The sequence below is a fragment of the Apus apus genome, chromosome 3 (assembly GCF_020740795.1).
Source record: "Apus apus isolate bApuApu2 chromosome 3, bApuApu2.pri.cur, whole genome shotgun sequence".
NCBI lineage: Eukaryota > Metazoa > Chordata > Aves > Apodiformes > Apodidae > Apus > Apus apus.
Genome location: NC_067284.1, coordinates 76,947,307 through 76,970,177, shown reverse-complemented (window position 1 = coordinate 76,970,177; position 22,871 = coordinate 76,947,307). Strand labels below are relative to the sequence as shown.

The window sequence follows — 22,871 nt, the reverse complement described above, 5'->3', positions numbered from 1 at the left end:
CTTTGGTCTGGGAGCTTCTTCCTCTGGCAGCACCTGCTGGTGCAGAATAAGGGGGGCTCTGCAAGGTGGTCCCTGCTAGGGGGGGTGAAGGGAGATGTTCAGATGGGGGGAGTCCCTGTAATGGGTCTTGGTCCTGCTTGGGGAGAAGACTGAGCAACCTGCTGCTTTTCACAAGGATGCTTGGTCCTATGGTTCCTCTGCCCGTGCCCAGCCCAGCTAATCCCAGGGGGCACCTGGGCCCCTTTTCCCTGCCAAGCCTCTGCTGCCTGCAGAGCAAATCCTCCTGCCTGCACAGCCGTGCCAGGCCTGCCCTTCCTCTCTTGCAGGACGGTTGCAGGCAGATGCTGTGTGCTATGGAGGGGGCCAGAGGAGTGTGCCCAGACCCCCCACAAGCTTCCTGCATCTCAAATGTTTTGCATTAACTTCACTGGGCTACACTGGCTTCAGCTGCCCCAGATCCTGCCTGCGCTGGGAAGGGGAAAGAGCAGCTGAGCCAGAGTGCCCCAGAGCATGCAGCAGCCCTGGGGGGAGAAGGGGAAAGTTTCTGGGGCCGTGAGTAGCCGGGTTTTTCCCCAGCAGGCTGCGAGGCTCAGAAGCGTACACCCTTGCCTCCTCATCCGCACTGTGGGGCTTAAAATAGAAGCGCTGGCTGCAGCCCAGCTCTGCAGCAAGGGCGGGGAGAGCAGAAATGTGGGCGCGGGGCTGCTCCTGCCACCCCATCTCCCCCCGGCTCCTCCCTTCTCGTGGTGTCCCCAGGGCTGGGGACAGGCGGCAGGTGGAGGTGGACACACCAGCGTTACCTGCAGAGGGGCTTTCTCTGTGGTCCTAGGGAGGGGGTGGGAGGAAATGCCGGCAAGGGGTGCTGCCATGCGGGGGTAGGGGATGAGCGTCTTGTGCTCCCCCTGAGCCTCCCCCCCTCCACTCGGCTTCATTGCTCTTGGCTCTGGCACCTGTTTTCCTCCTGCTCTGAAGCTCGGCTTAGTGGGCTGCCTTAATGGGAAGAGGCAAGAGGGCAGCTGGGGCTGGGGGGCGGGGGGATGCCCTGGGTGGGGGCCAGCCCTGGCCGGCTGGGGAGGAGGCCGATTCGTGGCTCCAGCCGTACATACCAGGAGAGCAGGCGGTGGCAGGCGCCAGTTCATTCCTGAGCAGCTGAGGGGCCGGCGGAGGGGGCAGTGGGTGCGGGGTGCTCTGCTGAGGGCCCCTCAACCGGCCCCAGGGGGCTGTTGCAGACCCGTGGTGGGTCCCACCATGGCCTGAGTCCAGCACAACAGCATGGGCTGGCATGTGCCACCGGACAGGTGCCCCCATCCCAGGGACAACTCTGGCACTCCCAGCACCACTCTATGTGCCCAGTGCTGTGCTTGCACAAGCTGTGCTGTCCCCCGAGGGCAGCTGCCCACCCGCAGCCTCCCCTCTCTCCCTTCCCTGTGCTGGCGCTTGGCCCCGCTGCAACCTTCTGACGAATCCCGCTCGCAGTTCTATGGCAGAAGCCACTTCCCCCCGCGGCTAATCCGCCCGTGCCTGCAGCTTCCACCTGCTGAGCCAGCGGGAGCCGTGCTCAGCCGGCCCCAGCCAGCGTCTGGGCTCTGAAACCCGCTCCGGCTCCAGAGCCTCCGCACCCCGCTCCCGCCGCCACGAAACCCCGACCCCGCTTGGCAGCAGGCAGCGAGGAGGCTGAAGGTGGCATCGACTGGCACCAGGAGAGCTGAACCCGCGAGGTAAGGGCAGGGTGCAGGCAGGGGGTGAGGGGAGCAAGTGCTGGCCCTGCTGTCCCGTGCTCAGGGCACCAGCGAGGGGGTCCAGCTCTGAGTCCCCTCCCCCGCCAAGCAGGTATCTCCTCCTCATTTTGACTACGCTGCTGTCCTGCTGCAAGGTCACCCTGCAGCCGGGGGCCTGTGGTGAGCTCCTGGAGCCATCACCTACCACCTTGCTCCCCCACAACGTGGGGTGACAGAGGCTGGGAACCCAACCAGGACCTGGAACTTTCCAGTCTCGTGGCTGCGAGGAGGGTTCGGAGCCTGAACCTGCTTCAGGGGAAAGTGAAAGGGGGGAACAGCAGTGGTGGGGCTGGCTGTCAGCACCCTGCCCTCCTCGCCTGGGCAAACTCACAGCATGGCAATGCCCCCTCTTGGGGCAGGGATCCCCCTGGGCAGGGTTCTCAAGAGGGTGCAGGAGCAGGAGGGCCAGTGCTGGGAAAAGCCAGAGCACACAGCATCCCAGTGCCAGGACCGTGGCAGCGGGGCGACCACAGCAGCATCCCTCTCACAAATGTGGGTGCCATGGGGCAGAGTGGGGTGCGAGGCAGGGCTAGGCAGGGGTGGAGCGCCGGGGTGCAGTGTCGGTGGCACCGGGGCTGTCCTGGGCTGGGGTGAGGGCTGTCCTGCACCCGGCTGCTCTGTGTCCTTGACGTGGCAGGCAGAGCGCTAGGACCTGGCAAGCCCCGGGCCAGCATTGCTGGCAGCGCTCTGCCTGAGCCGCGTGGGATCCTGCCCTGTCAGCCAGCAGCACCGCGGGAAGAAGCCTGCCAGCTCCGGAAAAAAAACATGTAAGCAAGCGTGGCTGTGTCCTGGGCTGTCTCGGGGCACCCTGGGCCAGGCGGGAGCTCTCTGCACTGTGTCCCATGGGCTGGGACATGTCAGCCAGATGGGGACTGCCACTGCAGGCTGTAAACAGGGCACGGGGTTAATGGCCAGTGCCGGCTGCCACGGGGGCGGGTGGGTGCTAGGGCAGAGCAGCGACCCAGGTAGTGGCGGCTGCTGTGCTCCCAGGGAGCCCTAGCACCCATCCTGTGGAAGTGCAAGGCAGCTGGGGTTGGGGTGCTGGGGTGGGAGGCTGTCTGACGGGTGCGTTGACCTCAGTGTGCTCACCCCAGCATTCCTACCTGCACTAGATGCTGCTGCCGCTGCCTCGCTGTTTGGGAACCTCCCCAGGGTTGGGCAGGGGGAGCTGTATCTCTGTCCCAGGAGACAGGGCTGGCATCAGGACAGTGCCATGCTTTCCTCCCACCCTCCCACCACCAGCTGGGTAGGGTGTTTGGTTACCTTGCCCATGGGGATGTCACCCAAGAACTGGCACAGCCATCTCTGCTATCCTCTGTCACCTTCTTGTGTCAGTTCCAGCCTTCCCTTACTGCTGACTGCCTCCCTCCCCCATCAGACCTACATGTTCCTATATAGCCCCCAAGGTGCCTGCACTGCCGGGGACACACCAGGGAGCCTTTCCTGTCCCTTGAGGCCCTGGCACTGTGCCACCCCTTGCCTCCCTGCCAAGGCTTCTTCTGTTGCCCTGTCCGCCTCTCACAGGCCCTTTGGCCCATAGCTGGGCACTCTCCCATGACCCTTTCTATTTGTAGCCTGACCGCTAAAAGCTGGGAGCCCACCTTGCACCATTCCCCATCCAGCTCCTTCCTCCCCAGGCGCCTTTCCCCAGCTGCCCTCAGCATGATTTGGCGCAGTGCAGAAGACCCAGCTGCCCCTGGGGCCCAAGGCTTAACCCAAAGCTTGTTTGCCGCAGCCTGACATTGCGTGCAGGGGACAGAGAGACAAAGGTACAGGCCAGGCAGGGTTCACGGCATGGCCCTTGCCCCTGCATCCGTGGGGCCTCTCAAGGTCATGGAGCTGCTCGGCTGCTCCAGTAAAGGTCTCACACAGGCAGTGAGAAAAGGAGGTCCCCACTGCTGCTCTCTGCTCCTATCCTGGTGCTGCCATGGGGAGGGAGCAGGCTCTGTAGTGGCTGTGATGTATGAGGAAAGGTAGGGAGCAAGGGAAGCTGGCACAGCTAGGTGGGAGGAGATGGTGAAACTCATCTGTCCCCAAGCCGGTGCAGGAGGCACGATGGAGGAGCATAGCCAAGTGCTGCTGCTGGCCTGCTTGCACTGCACCGGCTGTCTCATGCACAGACATATAAGGAGCCTCCGCTCCCTGCCAAGAGCAGCTGGAGTGTCCCTGAAGGCGAGCTGGGTGGCACTGGGAGCAGCGGGATGGGGGGAGCCGGCAGCAGAACAGTCTGCCCTGCATCAGGGCAGGCAGCCCTGATCTGAGCTGCCAGCAGCCATGAGCCACTCTGGGGCCAGGCTTTTGTGGAGCTCTTTTTCTTTTTGAGAAGCCTGGCTTTTTACTGGGATCCCAGCACCTCTATGACTGCAGCTACAGCCCTGCTGCAAAGCTTCCCAGCTCTGCCATCCCAGGACACAGCACTAGCAAAAGCCAGGTGAGGCTTTTACGCTTGCTTGCACCCACTGGAGATGGCAGGTCCTGTGGGAAGAGTGGAGAAGGCAGGGAGTAGGTGATGCCTGCAGCTCCTCCTCAGAAGGGGGGTCTTCATGGGAAGTCAGCCACTGCTGTTGTCAGGGCTGACTTTCCCCTTTTGGCTTGCCAAAAAAGAGATTTACTGGGTCTGGGCCGCAGTGTTAGCACAGCAGACTGTGTTTCCCTGGAGACTGTCTGTGAGTCCCTGTAAGCTGAGGATGGATGTGTGGAGTCAGCCTCAGGCCACGGGCCCCTGGGAAGGTGTCACCAGGAGTCCCTCTTGTCCCTTTGGCACTTGGAAGAGGCGCAAGGATGCTCCTTGGTGCCTTTATAGGCAAGGGTGGCAGAAGAAGCAGGCAAGCTGCCTTCTGAGGAGTGAACTGAGCTGAGGAGGTGCACCCAGTGCTTTTCCCTGTCACATTCCATCCGTGTGAGACTCAGGGCTCCCAGGGGACCAACCAGAGCCCCTTTCTCTGTAGCCTGCAGTTAAGCTGCAATCACAGTTCCACAGGACAGGTCTTGTTCAGGGTGACTGTCACTGTCTTGTGTCCTCATGTGATCCTGGATGACGACAGGACTCTGAAATCTGCTTCTGAACACCATTCTTGCCCTTCTCCATGGCGTTACCTACAGGCAACCTCTGCCCTGCTCCTTTCCACCACCTTCAATCCAGGAGCTGGAGCTTCAGCTATTGGACTTCCCTGCTTAACTCCCAAATTTCCTGGCTCTTGCTCATTCTCAGCCTCCACTCTGCGGCCCAGCCACAGGCTGGCACAGCACACTCAACAAGCCCTCCTAATAGCTGCCCACACTTTGGGGTGCCTGGTCCCATTTTGTGCACCCAGCTCTCAATGCAGGTGATGCCCCCATCTCCGTGCTCCTGCCCACTGCCTCACGGTGGAGCCAGGGGTCCCAGCGCTTAGGTCCTTGCCTGTACTTCCCTAACCCCCTTCCCGAGGAGGGGCTCAGCCTGCTTCCTGGCTCAGGAAACCCCCGACCACTTTTGGGAGCATGCCAATGCCTCTGCGTTCCCACCCTGCTTCCCGCATGTCGCCGAGCCACTTAAGCCTATAGGCCGGCTAAGCCCTTCCCCGTGGGCTCCCCGTGCTCCCCGGTCACGGGAGGGCAGGGGGGCCACAGCTGCCGGCCGCCCACCCGGGGGCCGCCGCTCCCCGTGCCCGCCGCCGAGCGGGGGGAGGCAGCGCCCGGCCGCCGCCAGCAGGGGGCAGCACGGGCTCGCTCGGCTCCCGGCGCTGAGTTTGCGGGTGCTCTGCCGCTGCGCTGCGGGGTGGTCCCAGCAGAGCCCCTCTCGGGGTCAGGCAGATTTGCAGCCAGCGTGGGCAGGGGCCAGAAGGGGGTGCCTCCCCTGCGGGGAAAGCCAAACTCAGCCAGGGAGCCCCCAGCAGTATGAGTGCTGGGCACTGCAGGCTCCAGCGGGTGTCCCCCCTCCCCACGAGTGAGGGGTACAGCAGCCCCCAAGGGTTGCCTTCTCCCTGGGCTGTGTTAACGCTTCCTCTGCCCGTGGGTGGTTGGTCAGCTTTGCAGAGGAGCTGGGGGAAGGAGGGGGGGCAGTCCAAGCAACAGCTGGGCAGCCAGGCTGCTGGTCATGGGTTCGGCTTGCCCTTCGTTTGATGTCTCATGGTTACGCTCTGCCGGGTGGCCTGGGGGACGCACTTCGGCTTGGGAACCTGTGGAAGCGTGACTGGCAAGGAGAGGAAATGATGAAGGGCTGGTACTGTTGGAAGCTGTGGGAAAGGGCCCTCCTAGGGACCTCCCTGGGGGGCGTTTGGGAGCATTCAGCCACAGCTCCACTGCTGATTCGCCCAAGGGGGAAAGCATGACGGGCCGGACTTAGTCTGCAGACAGGATTTAGTCAGCCGTGCCAGACGTTTGCACAGAGCTAAATTCCTCCACACCAGCCAGCGACTGTTGGGTCAGGCACAGCCTGGGACCAGCACAGCCGTGAGAGCTCCTGGGGCTATGTTTGGAGCCCTTTTCTCTGCAGATGGCCATGTGCCATGGTCCCCGTAGTGCCATGGTCCCCATAGTGCCAGCAGCCACAGAGCCCACCCGGGGGACTGGGCTGGCTGGGAGAGCTGGTGGGTGCCTTGCCCCTGCCCTGCTGCACAGGGTGGGCAGCCTCCAGTCACAGGCCATTCCAGTGGCTCTGCCGGCTGCCACCAAGGTGCCTTGAGAGGCTGATGGGGAGTCATAGCTTCAGGCTCCGCCTCAGGGCTGGGATTCAGCTGTCGTCCAGAAGGGCTTAATCTGCCTTTTAGATGGCGCTTGGAGATCCGGGGAGCCGCTAGACACCTGGCTCTGCTCGGGCGTGGATGTGCTTTGGGGAGGCAAGGGGAGCAGGACCACACAGTGGCTGCCGCACTGCTTCCTCCTGCCAGGTTCCCTGGTTCCCAGCTGCTTGCAGCTCTCCCGTGGTGTTTTACGAGGGTGGCTGGGTGCCAGCCAGCTCCTTCCTCAATGGCTGTGCTCCGTTGAGGGAGGCTGGTGCTGCCAGCCAAGGAGCAGGATGTGTCCCAGGCACTGCTTCAATGGGCCAGATGACCTTAACTATAGTGTGGCTGCCTCCACCCATGCCAGCTCCATCCTTCACCAAGGACACCAAGTGTGAGATCATGGCAGGGTGACCCTGGATGCTCCCACTGGCCCGTGCCTTGTGGCTGCCATCTCTGAATGCTGCAGGGCATCCCTGCCCAGTGCTGGCTCCTCCAGTAGGAGTGGGAGCCTGCACTGTGTGTCTTGAGTTTACCCAGGTGTCAGTACAGCCCCCGGCAGGTGGAAACTGCCTGCTGCAGGGGTAACATTTTCACCCTTGGCCAGTGGCTGTGTGGCTGTCACTCAATAACTAGCCACCCAGCAACTCCACAGCTAATTGGTGTCATTAGGCAGTAAATGCTTGTAAGAGTAACCAAATGGGTGGCTGGAGCTGAGGAGAGGGCAGCAGCAGTTCAGGGAGGGAGGGAAGATGTGCACGGAGGGAAACAGAGGATGGAGAAGTGAGGGATTGCTGTGGGAAAGATCACGCCAGGAGGTGGCAGGGAATGGAGACCCTCAGCAGTTGCTTGGACAGAGGGGTTTGCATCCTGTGCCTCACATCACAAAGATGTAGCTGCCCCATGGGGCACCAGGCCCTCCCCTCCAGCACTGTGAGTGGGGCTGGAGCTTGGCTGGACCCTACCACCCACACCTGCCCCTGGGAGCCCCATGGGTGCCCTGGGCCCCTTGCTGAGCTGCTCCAGTGCAGCAGACAATGGGGTTTGTTTCTGCTTGCCCAGCTGGAAAACATCCGTGGCTCCACCACCAGGCTGGAGGCTCCTGGGGCCAAGGCCCTTCCCTGCCAATCTCCAGCCCATTTGCCCACTGGAGCTTCAAGTGCTTTGGGGGTAGCGATGTCACCCTGTTGCATCTCGGTGTTAGCCGCAAGGGGGGATGCTGAGTGTGGGGAGGCAGTGGGGCTGATTGGCAGCAGGTGCCTCCCTCTTCCCTACCTCTCCTAGCAAGTTTTTGCCCAGGGCTGCTCCTCTGCTGGCAGCAAGCTCCTGCTGTCCTCAGCCCACTAGTGAAGAAGTCACAGGCAGCTGCCTGACTTTGTCCCTGCAGGTCGTGTCGTGTGAGGAAGCAGAGGGACGGTGACGTGCTGGAGATCTGCATGGCTCCCTGCGAGCGGTGACGTGCCTGGCTGGATCTCCTTGCCACGGGCAGCCTCAGGAGGGGATCGCAGCCTGTTCCTTCCCCACCTCATCCCAGCCAGGCTCAGGCCATCAGGTAAGCATCACCTCCGCCCCACCACCTCTCACTCCAAAACATAGGGCAGGGCACCAAGGTCCCAGGGGGTCACCATCAGAAGCCCTGCAAGGAACAACTGGAGAACTCTCACCCCAACAAGGGTCTGCCAGCAACTCGGCAGCCAGGACCCTGTTCTGGGGTCAGCCATGGCCAATGAGGGAGCAGCAAAGTATACTAAAACAGTCCCTGAGCTATTCGCTGATCTCAGCAACAGGCCAAGATGCTTTGTTGACTATCAAAACGTCCAGGATCATTGCAGTCTCGTTATAACTGGATTCTCAGGAGTCTATAATAGTTTTTTCTCCCCATTGGCTAATAGGTTAATAACCTGCTGGCACTTGACAGAGGTCCAGCATCTTCTGTGTTTCCCTCCATGTGACTGATTAAAATGCCTCTTCTCCCCCTTTCCCAGCTCGGCAGTGCTCCGCTGCCTTGTCACACGTGCAGAGAATCGGATACGGCTGCTAATCTGCTTGCCACCCCACTCCTGCCTGCCTGCTCGGCCTCTTAAACACACTGGCTCTATGTTTCTCAGCTCCGTGGCATTGAGGGCCAGCACAGAGGCTCTCTCAGCTGACCCTCCCCTGCCTTCCTCTGGGAGAAGGGGTGGGCAGCAGGGAAACGCTGTTGCCATGGCTGGTGCTTGCAAAGGGAAGGGTGGTTTTGCAGTGGAAAAGGGAGCTGGATGACATAGAGTCCCCTGAGCTCAGCCTCACTGTGACTCAGTTTCCCCAGCCCCTACCACAGGCGCATTAGAGGGAAAGGGAAATCTCATTGTAGGTGAGGGCTGAGACGAGGGTGGGTTAGTTAATGTATGGTTGCAAAGTGCTTGCAAATCACCAAGGAAAACGGTTGATGTGGGTGCCAAGTGTAAAGGATCCTGGCAACACTAAGTGCCTGCAAATGCTGCCTACCTCCTCAGGCCCTAAAACTCAAATATTGCCCAAGAGGCACGGAAAATATTCCTCCAGCTCACGTGATGCATTACCCACAGCCTGGAATAAATCTTCCTTTCTGCTCTTGCTTTCCAAACCAGCTGTTTGTTTGCTTTCCTCTTTTGGATTTTGTTGCTTTAGCTGAGGCAGGGAATTGCTACAGGGAGGGGGGGAAAAAAAAGCAGCTTTTGTGAAAGTTTTGGCAGCAAGCACCTCTGAAGGGAGAGCACTTTGCCTGTTCTGCCTGTTACACACTAGCTTTGAGCAGAGCATACAAATTGGGCTCCAGGTGATGGTGTCAAAATGCCTGCAGCACACATCTGAGGTTTCAGAAAAAAAACTTGAAGGGCTGAGCAGCTTGAGCCCCAATGGCATGTCCTGGAGAGCATGTCCATGGGATTCCAGCCTTATGCAAGGGAAAGGCTTTGCGGGCTGCCTTCCTCCAGGAAAGCAGGGCTGTGCCTTCTGCCTTTGCTCTGGGGAGCACAGTGATCTGCCAACAGCAGCAGCATATTTTGGCACCACGCTGCTGCTTCGGGGATGGAAAGGGTGGAAGAGCAACAAGCCCCCAGGCCCTGCTTGATGCTGCCTCTTCTCCTTTCCCAAATTACACAAGGGAGACACGTCTAGCTCTGTGTATCGTATTGCTGTCAGTCATTGGTGGGCCCAGTACCAGCACTGGGCAAAGCACCAGCTGTTTCCAGTTTGCAGCAGAAACCGGTTTTGTAGCTGTTTTCTTCTTCTGGGAGGCCTGTTGTTATAGTTGCAAAAGCCAACATGATAACCTGAGAGGAACTTGGGAGCAGGGGGTTTCTGAAAGGCCAATGCAACATGCCAAGATGAAGCAAGACAGCTCAGCCCTTCAGCAAGGGCTTGTGTTTGTGGGGAGTTAAGTGAGTTGTCATCAGCTGTGGGATTTATCACCTTTCCTCACAGAGGAGGTGTCACCCCCCTGAGACCACACACCGCCATTGGCATCAAGCAGCCCAAGGGCTGTGTATCCCTTTTGAGGACAAATGTGTTCCCCAGGGGGCTGAAGTGCCTCTCCTGAGATGACACCTGTGGGTGAAATCTCTTCTGCCCTACACCAGCCAGGGCTGGATGTTACTGGACACTCTCTCCCAGCCTTTGCCTTCCTCAGTCCATGGTGGCTGTCTTGCTCTGGGTCTCCTGCTTGCCCCAAAGCCTATCCTGCACGTTGGTGATGGGTAGCTGCACAAGTCTGCAGAGAAGCAGTGGCAGCCTGTGCTGTACTTAGGAGCTGGAAGCTGCTTGTCTCCTCTTCTCCCCTCGGGTATATCTGCTGGCCTCCTGACTGCCTGCGGTCATGGTGGCTGCAACGCTGTTCAGCGCTAATGGATTTCAAACCCCCTGTCTCCACTGCCAGACATTTCTATTGAGAGATGTTGATTCCAGACAGGACCAGAGCTGTGAATGAGAGAACAGTTAATCCCATACTTTAGTGATGGTAAGTGCTACGCACCCTGCTTCTGAAAGCCTGAGGTGAGGCAATGGCAACACCCACGCTGTCCTGAAGAGAAGCCTTCCTGGAGTATTTACTCCAAGGTAAATGTTGTGGCATTTCTCCTCCTGATGAGGTCTGAGGCTCTTGATGCTGAGAGCCGTGTCCTGGCCTCTCAAACCATAGTGGCAGTTTGGCTGGGCACCACCAGTCTGGACACCATGCTCGGGAGTCCCTGGGGGATCCATTCTCACAGCTTTTAGCCTGTGCTAAAGTTGGAGCTTTCACAGAAAAATACAGTTGTAGCCATGTACAAATTTTAGCTCGATGCTGCTACAGACATCTCAAGGGGAAACCTGGGGCTCATGGTGCAGTTGTGTCAAGGTCCCAGGGACTGACAGGAGGGCTCTTAGGGGTCTGTTGGTGACAGCATGACACATCTCAAAGCCAGAGAGGAGGATACGTGAGACATCCCAAAACAGGTGACCTCTATTTTGCTTTTTTGTCCCAGTGTATTTTGAAGTGATCTTGCTTCATGTTTTTCCATTTCTGTTGAGGTGGAAGGAAGGAAAGGAGAGAGACAGGGAGTGAGAGAGGGAGAGGGGAAGGGGGAGGGAGAGGAGCTCACCAAGATAACCTTCCAGATTGGAAAGGCTTAGGGAAAATAGGCTGAAGAAAGGCAGGCCCAAGGCTTGGATCCATCATTGCCTGGGAGACACAGCAGGAGCTTAATTTGAGATGGGAGCTTTTAAATTTAATTTGATCTGATAAGAATCTTACATTTAAGACAGCAACCTCCTGTCTTATTCTCTGACAACACTGTCTGCAGCTCACTTTGTGTTGTCAGTGCATCCTACCATCTAACCCCAGGAGCCCAGAACTGCAACAAATACCTAGCACCACGGCAGAGGGGGAGGTCCTGCAGCAGAGGCTGCCGCTGAGCAGGACGGCAAAGACACTGCTTCCTGAGGGTGAGACTCCACAGTGTCATCACTGTGTCTCAGAAAGCACTGAGTAGGTGTCTTACCCCTGGCCCCATTGCTTTTTCTCAGGCTTTGGGGACTTTTTGCTTACGTGGCAGTGTTAGGCAGGTCTGTCTTAAAATCCAAGCTCGGTGCTTGGATTCTGCAGGGAGATGCCTGCTAGAGATCATCTCACTGAGAGATTGTGAGGACAGGAATCTGCCAGAGCATTCGGGGGTGTTTTAACTTGTGATTTTAATTTCTAACTGATGGCTGTCTGTGGTGAATTTTCTCAGGCTGTTTATTAACACAGCAAACATTTTCACAGTTGAAGCTGCTGTGGGGACTTCCTGGTGCCGCTGCCGGCGGCCACATGGTGTAACTGAATGAAGAGAGTGAGGAGGGCCCTGTGCTCCCGCCGGAAGCACCTTGAAACACTGAGCAACCGAAAAAATATTTCTACAGAATATTTAACCACCTGGTTATGAGGTTGAATTCAGGTGCACTTCCCTTTGCTGAGGGACAAAGTACCTCGAGTCCTCCTGCACGTATGCACTTAAGCGAAACAACTGGCTTTTATCACAGTGAAGTAGATAACTATTCTGGAGAGATAGGTGCCTTGAGATGGGCAGCCTGAAAAAAAACCACAGCTTAGAATCCGTGCCTGCCCGTTGAATACTGGATACAGAGGATATTTACATCCTCCAGATACAGGGGAATTTGTAAATTTCAGAGGAGTCTGCCTATCACTTGCCTTCCCGTGTAGCAGCACCGTGAACACATCCCCGGAAGTGCTCAAGGCCAGGCTGGATGGAGCTTTGAGCAACCTGGTTTACTGGGAGGAGTCCCTGCCCATGGCAGGGCGGTTGGAATTATCTCTAAGGTCAGTTCCAACTCAAACCATTCTGTCATCCTATGATTCAGTGAATGCACAGCACAAAAAGCTGTCTTCAGCCCTCTGCGTAGCTTGAGATAGTGATGTGTATGTTTGCACACAGAAGTGGTGACTGACAGCAGAGTGGGTTTTTGCCCGGATTAGGATGCAGCATGGAGGCCAAGCGATGGACCTAGCGAATGGGGCCAGTTTGCACTCCAGTTAGAGCCATAAGATAATGTATGGTTGGCCGGGATGATCTTCAAGGTCTTTTCCAACCAGAACGATTCTGTGATTCTGTGTAGCTCCCTTCAGCGCTATAACGTTAACTAATGCATGGGTGTTAATGCAAACCCGGAGCTGGGTGCAACTCCGGAGCGTGGGAGGGGTGCTGCTCCCCCTTCCACCGGCTGCGGGGAGGGCGTGGGGATGAGGGGAGGCGCGGAAAGGGGGGGGAGCCAGGGGCGGGCAAGCCCAGAGGGAAGGAGGGAGGTCCGTGAGCATTAAGCGGCGTGGAAGAGCGCGGGGCAGGTGGGTTCACCCGTGGGCTGGGTATCGGTGCCCGCGGAGGGTCTCGGCGCATCTTTCCCCTTCTCCTCCCCGGGGATGGGGAGCGGGGGGAGTGGGAAAACACGCCGCGCCCCCCACCCCAAGCCCGAACCGCGTGGCGCTGAAGGCGGCAAAACGAGGAGGAGGAGGAGTTTGTGTAGCGGGGAGGGAGGAAGAGAAGGAGGAGGAGGTTTCCGATCTGCATCGGGGACAGAAGGCGCCAGAGCGGGCAAGGAGCGGGGGGGCAGCTGTGGGCGCCTGTATTGAAGGTATTGGCTCAAAGTCGCTGAGCTTGCAGCCTGCCGGTGCTTCCAGCAGCGTTTCAAAGCTGCCGGGTGCGTGGGGAGCTCCCGCTGGGAGTCAGGTGGGGTTGCGAGCTCAGGATCCGGCGCCAGCAGCTTAGGGGGAGGGCGGGTCGGGGAGGGGGTGATGCAGAGATGCTGCCTTTTAAGACGGAGGGGTTTCTTCCCAATTCCGAATCGCCTTTCGTAGTTACTGTTGGGGGGAAGGGGGGAAAGTGCGTGTTGTTTTGGGGATGCGAAGCAGAGCAGACAGCCTGGGGTTTTGGGGATGGGAAGCATGGTGATGCCTGGGATGCAGGACTCCACCGAGGGGTTTGTGCCAGCGGTCCTCCTGCTGCAGGGATGTGCATCTCTGGCGCTCAGTCGTGTGTCTGGCATGACAGTGGCTGCTGGGGTGTTGCAGCTGGGTGCATGTTGTGGGGACCCACCGCATGGGCTGGGCACCATGTGCTGCTGTGCATGTCAGGCTCGTGGCTGGCAGCAAAGCCACTGGGCCAGGGTTGCTGCAGGTCCTGCTCAAGAAAATGCTCCCAGTTGGCTGTGGGATGCTGTGGAAGATTTCAGTAAGCATTTCTTTCCATTCCTGAGCAAACCAGAAGCATTAATGGAGAGATTGGTCCAGGCAGGAGCACTGAGATCTCTGTCTGGAGGCCTTTTGTGCTGTCTTCCCCCCTCCTGTAGTTAAATTTGAGCCTCTAGTTAAATCTGAGCTTCACATCCCTGGTAGGTGCTAATACTGCCAGACCAGCACAGTCCTTCCCTGTACTCACCAGCGCTCCCATCTGCCTCTTGGGAACAGCTTGTGGAGCTGTGGGCTGTGTGGGAAGGCAGTGGCAGCCAAGCCCTGGGACTGTGGGATCACATACAAGTGAGCCTGTATCCTTGAGCTCAGTAGATTCCCCAGGGCTAGGGGCTGCAGGAGGAATTCATGCAGCTGTTGGCCACAGCTGGATGCACTTCCCGGCTGCTCTGAAGCAGGAAGCAGCCCGACGGCCCCTCAGTTGCCTGTTGTGAGCCGACACAATTGAGGGACTTCTGTGAATGCCGACATGGGAAATCCCACTCCCCTCCTGCCCTGCATCCCGGCTTGGCGGCATCGTTTCCGCTCGCCAGCCTGCGTGAGCTGCCAGACAGCCTTGGGCTCCCTTGAGCCTGCCTTCACTACAAAGCTGCCTCAGGACGTGACTAGGCAGGGATGCTTTTCTCTTGGCTTTCCTGGTTGTCCAGGTGTGGCTCATGGGCCACTGGTGCAGCATCAGTGCGGTGCGAACACCACACACGTGCCTCCCGGAGCGCTCCTGCTCCCACTACTTCCTTTTTGCTGCTGGAAAAGACAGGTAGGCTTGTTCTTGCCTCACCAAGAAGGTCTTCACAGAGCAGGGATGTTTTCTATACTGCGTCAAGGACTATAACATAGGATCCAGAAGATGGTTTGCAAAGTAGTTGTTCCCTCCCAGCTAGCGCAGTCGAGAGGCAAGGGTCTATGCTGTTACCAGGTACCTGGAATGAAGAGGGTGAAGAAATTCTCTTCAGCCTGAACTTAGCAAATGTATCGCCAGCACACAGGACAGTGTGACATTACTATCCTGGCATTATCCCTCTTCACCTTTTCTCCCCAAACTGCGTAGTTAACTACTGGCATCATTTCCCCATCATGGCATCCCTGCTCTCATTATCTTGGGCTGGGAGGTATTAACGAGCCTGTTCCTCTTTAAAGATGAGACATGGGCTTTGTTCTTGCCCTGGCCTGACCTGTCTCCCTCTTTGTTGTGGTCTGGGGGGAAGCCAGGGTGTGGAGGACAAGGCCCCCATTCACCTACACCCACAGTGCACCTTCCTCACTCTGCCTGGCTTCATTCCCAACTCCACTGGCAGAGGCAGAGCTGGGGACCAGCCTGTTGGGCCAGAGTGAGCCTGGGAGCTCCCACCTGCCCTGTCAAGCTGAGAAGGCACCAGGCATGCGCTTTGGGAAGCCGATAAGCAGGCCCTGGTGCTTTATCTAGGGCAGATGTAGATCACAGTGTAACATCCTCCAGTGTAACATCTAAGTTCTGGTAAGGGTTAAGGAAGCTGCAACAGAGTTGTGCTCTTATCAGCAGAGTGCTGTTTGCTTGCCATCCTTGCCAGCTCTTTACCAACCCCACAGCGCAACCTCTGCTCACCTCCCTGCCCCTTCCTCAGCCCCCCCCCCCAGCACCTAGCTCTGTCCTGGAGCTGGAGCTGCTGGAGCTGCAGGACCACAAGCTCTCAGGGTCACATCTCCATGATAGCTTGTACTTTGCTGCCAGCAAGCTCAGGCACAAAGCACTTTGCACAAGCTACAGGCATTTGCAGATGGACAGGAGTTTTATCAGCCACACAGCTACTGGGATTTGATTAAGCAAAGTGATAAAGACTCAGTGCTTTGTAGGTTAACAGTGTGCAAGATGTGGGATGGGGAAAGGGGTGCAGAGTAGGGATAGACCTTGGGCGGGTTTGTTTACATCAGGATGTGTGGTCTGTAGGGAAACCAGCTGAGGTTGTGGTGCAGTATTGCACTCCATCTCCCACTCCAGACCCTGCTGACCTGGTCAGGGGATTGGCTGTACATGGGTTCTGAGGTCCTTGTGTGGGAAGGAGTCATGGTGCTACTTATGGAACATGTACAAGGGTTGTTGGTCCCATGAGACAAGGGCAGCCGTTGCTTAGGGTTAGTGCTTTGTAACTTCATTGCTGATACCAGTGGTGATCACTGTTGTGACATTTTGGTCCTGCTCTGACCTGGAGCAGGCCTTTCCCTGGTCTCACCAATCCCTTTAAAGCACTGGGTATGTGTGGCTGTCATGCACCATCCATGACACAAGTTAGTGAGCCTGTCATTCTGCATGCAGTACTCAAAGCTCTCTTTCAGCATCCTGCTTAAGCCATGGGTGAGCACAGTCAGGCTTCACCTCTGGGACACTGACTTTTTCTGAGGCCAGAGGAGAGCAGAGACCTATTGCCTGCTTGCTGGCTCATGCAGAAGAGCCAGCAGGAAATCAAGAAGATATCCACAGAGCCTTCTTGGTTTCCTCCCACCATACCACTGCCAGTGGGATCTGCATATAGTTCATTTCCTTTAGGACTTGTCTGATGGGAAAGCATCTCACTGTGAAATTTCCAGCTGGAAATTCATTGAGTGGACCAGGAAGCTGCACAGGGAGGAAGCAGGCAGGGGCTGGATGTAGAGAAGAGCAAGGCTAGGAGGGATGCGGCTGGATTGAGAGCAGTGGCAGGATGGGAGGGTCTTGCAATCAGTGTCCCGCCCGGTGAGCAGCCTGCTTTTATCATGTACTGAGGCTGAGTCATGGCAGCAACACTGGGTCATCAGTCTTGCTGTGCTGAGGCCAAGCCAACCTGAATGTGTAACAGTGCCCCAGATTGTCCCTGAGATGGCCCCAGCCTTCTGCACGGCTGCTGGGGAGAGTGGTGTCCCACCTTGGTCACTCTGCTTGGCTTTTCCCACTTCTGCCTATGCTGCAGCTACAAGTGTGGTCCTTACCCCTGCCTGGTTCATCTCACCTAGCACAGCCACCAACCAATGCCACGCAGGGACAGGGAGTCAATTTGTACCTGCAGCTGAGGGCTGACTTGCCTGAAGAAGCTCAAAGACCATGAGGACTTTGGCATGGGCAGCCCTGTTTGACTTTTGCTATAGGTTTGCTTGTGGGAAGCCCTTGTGAGAGCTCACTCCTTTTAGGCTTGGGGGTTACCCCTGGAGAACAGCTTGAGGAGGCAGGAAGGACTGGTGGCACATCTCCCTTCTTGGTTCTGCCAGGGGCTCAGGGTTGGAAGAGCTGCTTGCCATGCCTGCCCTGCCTTTGACAGGCATTGTCTTTTCCCGACCTCAGGACCGAGTTGGAGGCAATTCTATTTATTTTTTTTTTTACTGGGATATCCTCCCTCAGTGCTGTGGATGAGCCCCCCAATGGTGTTTGCTCTGGGTGGGACTTCTGCCCCTTTGGGGAGTCTGCTGCTGTGGGGAACACGTGGGGACCACAGTGCTTTCAGCCCATCAGGGTTTGTAGGTCCTGGGCTGTGGCTGAGGGTGGTGAGGTTGGGTAGGTCTGTGTGCCATCCTGATGAGAACTGGAGTGTTATCCATCAAACATGGGAGGAAGCCAACCAACAGCAACACCACTAAGCTATCAAGAAGTGATCCACCCTCCCCTGCAGCTTCTCCTTCCCATCTTCACACCCTCTCCTTATGGAAATACAAGGCTAGTGTGACTGTGCGGTCAGCTACATCAGGGAATTATCTGCCAGCATGTTCCCGGATAAGGCTGTTACCCTTGAGGCAGTGGAAGCGGAGTGTCTGGGTGATGAGGCCAGGAGCTCTGCCTTGCTGGGGGTCAAGGGAGCTGCCACAGGGCTCTGCACTCCCCCTGCCTGGGCTGCTCTGCAGCTGGTCTTGCTCCAAAAGAGGAGCCTTCGACGTGAAACAAAACCCAACAGCAGCAAATAGCCTGGCTGTTGAGAAACAAACACAAGCTGTTCACCACCAGCTGTCCCTCCCTTCCTTCCCTGTGGTTGCGAGGGAGACATGGTATGCTAGAAAGGGATTGCTTTAGCAGAGGTCATCCCCCTAGGCTCCCTATCACCCAGCATCTCTGTAGGAGCTCCTCAGCATCCCTGTGTGTTCAGGCACCCTGGCAAGCTCTGGTGGGATGCCTTGCCAGGTGGCCAGCCTGCTTCGACAGGGGTTACGCTATCCTTGGATCTCCCAGTGGGCATTCTCAGAGCTGCTTTCATCTCCTCTGCTCCCTAAATTAATACAGGGAAAGCTGGGATGCCAGCAGAGCCTGCAAGCCAAGACCAACCTCTCCAAAGTGCTGTTTTGGCAGGTACAGAGCTCATGGGGGCTTTCAGGCAGAGGTCTCCATGATTCCCTGAGGCATCCCTGAGGATGCTTACAGTCCCAGGCAGCCCAAGACTTTGTGGCTATGGCACACCAGGTGGTGGCTGGTTGCATGGATGTAGCAGCGGCACCTGGGTTGGGATGTGGAGGGGATGTGACTTACCCTTCCCCTACTTGTGGCCAGGATTGTTATTGTTGGTTGTCCAGGAGAGTCTGTTTTGCTGGGGTTTGGGCAGACGCGGGGGTGATGTTCCTGCCTCCGGTTGCCTCTCCCTGTCTGATCCTACTACATAGAGGGTTTCCTGTTTGCTGTGGGTTAGCTGAGGCCAGTGCCAAGAGCAAGAGGTTTGGGTTCTGACTTATTCCCTCCAAAGGAGGTGTCTCCTTCAAGCCTTGCTCAAGCTCCATATGTGAGTCCTGCCAGGACATCTGGGGAAGCTGAATTGTTCAGGAAGGAGGGAATGGAGGTGCCAGAGGTGCCATTTCCACTCTGGGTGTTTACTCCAAATCCTTTTCTTGCTTCACTCTGCTTGATGGCATACTGCCATCTTGGCTTTCCATTCCTTGGTCCACAGAGTGTGTTTTGCCCACACGGCTCTTCTAGAGCTGCTGCAGACTGAGGACGTGGCAAACCTGGCTCTCAGCAGGCAGCATCTTCCCCTCAACCTAATTTAAAGTCAGCTGGGAAATGTGCAGGTTTGTGTAGCTCCTGGAGTGCCCCCAACATAGACCCAGTCAGGACATCCTTCCCTTTTCCCTTCTTTTGTTTCTGGGGATTGTGGGGTGCCCCTTGGCTGGAGTGAAGTGGGTGTGAGGGGGTGACAGATGTGCCCCATGTCCTGGAGCAGAGCTGCCATGCCCCTGACCATCATGAAGTGGCTGCATTTAGCAGCTGAAGCCAACTGGGGGTTTATGAGATGCTGTGGCTGCCCAGGCTGCAAGCAGGTTCTTGGCAGGTCAGGCAGCTGGCAGTGAGACCGCACAGGACTGTGGCGGGTGCCAAAACTTGTTTCCCTGCCCCCCATCACCTTTCCCAGTAGGGCTGTGGATGTTTCATGCTGAATGCAACAGTCAGCCAGGCCTACAAGGGAAAGGCTGCTTGGTCTGTGGGGACCCAAAATAGCCTTGGTATTTCTGTCTCATCCGCTGGGCACAGAGGACATGCGGAGGACGGAGCCAACCTCGACCCGCCACAGGCCTGGCAGTGGTTGGCCCCTACGTATCCATCCCAGCTTCTGCCAGGGGCTGCTGGTCAGTGGGGAGGAACCGCCCCTCCAAATTTTGGGAGCTGGGGAGATGGTGGTACCAGGGGAAGATCAGATTGTTCTTGCTCTGGGTTCACTCCTCTGCCCCCCACTAAGCTGGAAGTAGCTGTGCAGTGCAGACCAGGCTCTGAAAAATCACTGTGTAGGGCAAAATGAGGTCTGCTCCTTTGCCAGCCCCCCCAGCAGGGTTGGCAGCCTGCTGCAGCCCCCTCAGTGAGTCCTCTGGGTGCAAGGACAAGGCTCACTCCATCCAACTCCCACCTTCTCGGGGGGCTGGGGCAAGGGAGCAGCATGGCCCAAAGGCATGTCATTCAGCCACTGGGGTCCTGCCTGCTGCCAGCTCTGTGCATTTCCATCTGGCATCTGCTCCATAAAGGGGGGAACTAGAGCTGGCAGCTAGAACTAGAACCTCTCCCCCAGGAGGCTAACATGCCCTGGGGTGTGGAGGCTGACTGGGGGGGCAGCAGGCAGGGCCTGCTGTGGGCAGGTGCTTTTGCTGCTGGTTGGCTTCTGGCTTCTCCTGCCCTTCTTCTCTTGGGCAGCTCTGCACCTGCACTGGCCTGTGCAAGGTTTTGATCCAGAAGCAGCTGTGCTTTGAGGGCAAGCAAGTGAGCCCCAGTCTTGGGCTCTGCTGGGGGAGAGGAGCCCCCGTAAAGTGTGCAGTGGCATTTAGGGTGGGGGTACATGTTTGGGGTTGACCTGAACCCTCCAAACGTCCTCCACCAGAGGGTCTGTGCATAGCAGGGGTTCCGTATGTAGCTTAGGGAAGGATTTAGAGGGGCTTTTGAACTTCCCAGTAATTCCATACACCCCCTGCCTTGCCCCTCACTGCTGGGCTGTTTGAGAACCTTGCAGCTGCACCGTAAGCTGTCCCCATCCTTCCCTACTAGCCTCTCACCACAGGTCAATGCTTGTTCAGCTCCCTGGTGTCATTCCTGGCCTGACTCCTTCCCAGCTCTGCCAGTTGTGAGCTCAGTCCTCGGGCCAAGAACATGAAGCAATGATGGAGGAATCCTCTCCCTTCTCTGTCCCAGCACCCTGAGGACCACCAATGGCAGAGGGCCTCCTGCAGTCCTGCTTTTCTCCTGCAATACTTCTCCCTGAGCAGTGACCTCAGGGTAACCACATGTTGCTGGTAGATATGGCCCTACCAAGCCCAGGAGAAGGCAGGGTGTGGAGAAACTCGCCTTGCCTCTCTTTCATTCCCCAGCCATGGTACTCTGTCCCCTGAGTTTCCCATTGACTCCTTATCTTCAGACTTGAGTGACCATGGTTTCGGACTTGTCCCATCTTGCTGTGTGCTTCCTTTTTCCGCATTTCACCCTTGCTCCTTTCAGCTGCAGATGGAAAATGGGGACACAGTCCCATAGGCTCAGCCCTGTTCCTCTGACATGCTGTTGCTGCAGCCCAAGGTGTGGTCAACTGAGATACCATCTCTTGCTCTTGAGCAAGCTTGAGCATGACCCTGGGGGAAGCTACTAAAGCAGAAGAGATGCATCTGGTAGCCATGCCCCAGGGGCTTTTTCCTAAGTGTTGCCCCAGCCCACTAGAGCATCCCTCTTCCCACCCAACTGGGTGGAAATAAGGAGTGTCACTCTCCTTGTGGTAGGGCTGGCAGGAGCCAGCACTGTGCCTTGTGCTGTGGCATGGTTGGGATTGTCTCTGTCCTCTGTGTGTGGCTGTCCTAGTACATGGTGGCCTTTGCCACCGCTTCACCAAGCCTCAGGCTCCTCCATGCAAGGAGGACTCACTTCCAACCCACTGCCTTTGGCTGCTGCTTGTGCTCCCAGCTGATTTTTACATTAATGGTGTCCGGTTGTTCTACCGTGGGGTCCTGTAAGGTTTTCTGTATTGCGAAGAGGAAACATGGCTTCCTCCCATTGTGCCTCTTCCTGATGTGGCCCCCAGGCTGACCCTGGGGGAGCACCCCTTGTCTGCAGCAGCTCCCTCTAAGTGGCCACTGGGCAGAGCCAGGCAGAACCTCTGCTGGCCACACTAACACCACTGGGGGACTGGAACCAGCCCTGTGGATGCAGGCTGTGGGGGGCTGCCAGCTGCAGAGGATGCTAGATGAGAATGAAGGTCTGGGCAAAGCATCCCTGGATTCTCCCTGAACCTGCGATGGTTCCACAGGAAGCAGTGGCCAGGTGGCATGAGCTTGGTGGGTGCCTCTGTGCATGCCCATAGGGGTCAGCCCCCCACCCAGCCCCTCCCCATCTCCAGGCAGCCCTTAGAGGTGCTGAGAGCTGCCTGGAGGCACCGACCAGGGCCCAGAGGTGGTCTCTGCCTAGTTTTAGACTTTCCTGTAGCTCTATTGAGTGGGGGCCTGAAAAAATCCCTCCTTCTCTCTCCTTGGAATAAATGGTCTTTATTTTTAAATTTCAAAAAAATTGAGCCCAAAAATAGCACTGGAAAAATGTGCCTTCTTCCTCAACCAGCTGAGAGGCAAACCAGGGTTGTGCCTTGGAGGGAATGGTCTTTTCTCCTGAGTGGGTGTGATCAGGGAGACCAGCTCCTCAGAAGAGCCCCTATGAATCCTGTCTCTGCAAACAGGCTCCCGAGAGCAGCTTATCTCTCCCCCTCTGACGTCTCCTGAGAGATGACGTTCTGTTAGCTCCTGCTCCCAGGGTTGCTGTATCTCCTCCTGCACCCCCAAGCCACCAGCGTGGGAGCAGACGACTGCTTCAATATTTGTGGGGCTTTTCCTGCCTCTCCCCAGGCTTCACTGTCCCTGCAGTCCCGTGGCCTGAAGTGACCAAGAACGAGAGTCTGGGACCAACTTCTGGTAAGCTGCTTGTACATTAAAATGCACCCCTGCAGCATTTGATGGGATGCTGAGCAGCAACACTCATCTCTGCTCTGGGTAGTAGCATGGGTGTGTGGAAGGGCTTTCTCTGGTCAGGCGCCAGGTGTGCCTGGGCTTGGGCATTCACGGTGTGCTGGGGAGAGAGGTGTGTGCCTTTCAGCCATGGGGCCGCCATCGCTAGGGCCCCCTTGTTGGTATTTGGGCAGTGATATGTCATGGCTGGAAACCCACTCAGCAGCCCTGGTAGGGGGGTGGACACCCACTGCCTCATGGGGTGATGGGTGGAAGAGTCCCAGCTGCGTTGCCTAGGGGGGTTTTATGGCTGGTTCTGTCCAGTCGTGGTCTGCTCACGTCTCCCAGCTGGGAAGCCCTTCAGGGACAGTGCTGGAGTCCTGCCGGGCCCTGAGGAATTTGCTGCCTGGCCGGATCGATTTACCTGCCAGGGGCAAGGGCCCCCAGGGAGCCTCTCAAGGCTCCTTGAATGCTCCAGATAAGGGATTTTGCAGCTGGCTGGTGTGCGCAGTTTGAAACACACCATGGGGCTGAGTGCTCCCCCCGCACCACCCGGCAGCCGAGATAACAGGGATAACAGGCAGCCAGGCAGCGGGCGTGTGCTGGGAGCAGGGACAGGCGGCCCTCCTGCTCTGCGAAGAGTGTGTGGTGGCTGCAAGTGCCTCAAGCCTGAAAGCAGAGAAGGTCTAGAGCTGTCTTTTGCCCATGGAGGAGTGGAGGAGCATTTCTGACCCATGGAGGTCAGAAATGTTGCCTGGGGAGCCTGCTGCACAGGTT

The 22,871-nt window shown here is 57.4% G+C and overlaps 1 protein-coding gene across 5 annotated transcripts in view; it reads left to right on the top strand.

Annotated features, from left to right (window-relative positions):
* The first annotated feature begins 1,161 nt into the window (after positions 1-1,161).
* Positions 1,162-22,871, top strand: part of SLC29A1 (solute carrier family 29 member 1 (Augustine blood group)) — a 34,640-nt gene continuing 12,930 nt past the window's right edge. The window contains exons 1-2 of one of the 5 annotated variants that reach the window (XM_051613906.1): positions 1,162-1,718; positions 7,866-8,030. The gene's annotated coding sequence lies outside the window, so the exon portion shown is untranslated. Of the gene's footprint in view, positions 1,719-2,501; positions 2,546-7,865; positions 8,031-12,775; positions 12,816-13,010; positions 13,103-21,924; positions 22,062-22,871 lie in introns of those variants that run through there. The other 4 variants (XM_051613907.1, XM_051613910.1, XM_051613908.1 and 1 more) reach the window with 4 other exon arrangements.